This window comes from Centruroides sculpturatus, unplaced genomic scaffold (assembly GCF_000671375.1).
Source record: "Centruroides sculpturatus isolate CEXI.00-Female unplaced genomic scaffold, Cexi_2.0 scaffold293, whole genome shotgun sequence".
NCBI classification, from domain to species: Eukaryota; Metazoa; Arthropoda; class Arachnida; order Scorpiones; family Buthidae; genus Centruroides; species Centruroides sculpturatus.
Genome location: NW_019384893.1, coordinates 58,604 through 60,404, shown reverse-complemented (window position 1 = coordinate 60,404; position 1,801 = coordinate 58,604). Strand labels below are relative to the sequence as shown.

Sequence of the window (1,801 nt, the reverse complement as noted above, 5' to 3'; positions counted from 1 at the left end):
GTAATTATTAATTTAATTTTGAATTTTTAGTTTGGTGATTCAGGATTACAATTAATATCTGAACATTTGCACCAACTTCAAGTTCTGAATTTATGTGAAACACCTGTTACAGATAAAGGATTAATTTCATTATCAGGTAAACACAACATTATTTTAGAAATATTAATATATAAGATAATCAAAAGAAGGTAAACAAAATCATTTTAATAGAAGTTCGGTATGATTTATTTAATATAATTTATCCATTTATAAACTCTTATCTTGTTAAATTTTAGAATATCAAATTTACTGAGAAACATATTGGAATTCAATTTTGTTTTAAAATTAATGAAATAACAAATTAATATAAGAAGACTGCATAATGACTTAACATTCTCCTGATTTTTTTTGAAGTAATGTTTATATTACCTATAGCAAATTTCTTTAATAAAACAAGTAGAGAAATGCTGATATCTTGTATAATTTTCTGTTTTGATCTATAATTTATTCCTTACTTAAATTTGACATTGCAAAAAAATAAATGTAATAGCATAAATGAATAGCAAAGAATAAGTTTATATCATAAATTTAGTTTATAAAGAATAATTGTAAAATAATTATAAACATGTATGAAAAATAAAACTATATTTTTTAGTGTAACATTTTTTCAATAGTTGTATTATTGCAACAGTTACAAATATAAACTACTGAAGAATAGTTAAATGAAGTTTCATTTTTATACTTTTTTACAATTTTCTCAAAAATTTGATAGATAATTTAGATTCTTATCATTTATCCAGTAGCATTTTTTATTATTATTGATTAATATTTATTTATTACAATCTGTAAATTGTTTTGAAATAAATTTATTTTACTTTTGTTTTAGCAATGAAAGGTTTAAGAAAACTCAATCTGAATAGCACAGGTTTATCAGCACACACATTTGAAGGATTGAAGGTTAGTACATAATATCTTTAAATTAATTTTTAAAATTAATTATTACTTCTGGCAAATTTTTGAAATGTGCTAACTACTGTATGAATAATAATTTAGTTTAAAAATTAATGTTTAGTTACGTTAAAAATGTTTTGTATTTTCTGAAATGTGAATTTCAGAATTTATTTATATGAAAAAAATATATATCATAGAATCTTATAAAGGTTTTTTAAAATTTTATTTTAGCAAAATCTGCCGTTGTTAGAGGAATACGATATATGTTACACAGATGCCTGGTGATGAAATAAGAAAATATTCTGTTTTTAATTAAGACTGCAAGTATATTCATTAGCTGCTACAGTTTAATTGACTGACAACATTCCTTTTTTGTGTCATCTCATCTCATTGACAAAAGTTTAACATTTCTATAAATATTTATCATATTCATCTTCATTGACTTGCTGGACAAGTGACTGAAAAAAAAATTCATCTAAGACATGATTTTTTCATTAATAAAAGCATATCCAGTCAACTCTATCTGAGATACATATTGTAGAATTGAAGACTTCATGACAGAAGTATTGTTAAATCATTATAAATTATAAATAATCTTCTTTACTGTAAAGTTTCATATGAATTTGTTATTCTAATTATTATAATTAATGTTAAAAATTATATTTATTATGTTTTTTTATTATTTAAAAGCACTTGTAATAACCAGATGAATTTATCATATGAAAATCAGTTTTAAGTTAATGAATTACTGAACATAATTATTTAAAACAAATAATAATATATAAGCATTTATTTTTATTAATAGTTTTATTTTATTTTATTTTCTATAGAATAAGCATATCATGTTCATTTATAAATATAATATTTATAA

At 20.7% G+C, this 1,801-nt stretch overlaps 1 long non-coding RNA gene across 1 annotated transcript; it reads left to right on the top strand.

Moving 5' to 3' along the window:
* LOC111631331 lies at positions 1 to 1,400 on the top strand. Its single transcript, XR_002757682.1, has 3 exons — positions 1 to 136; positions 866 to 936; positions 1,162 to 1,400. It is a non-coding gene; the product is annotated as an uncharacterized LOC111631331 (long non-coding RNA).
* The last annotated feature ends 401 nt before the right edge of the window (positions 1,401 to 1,801 follow it).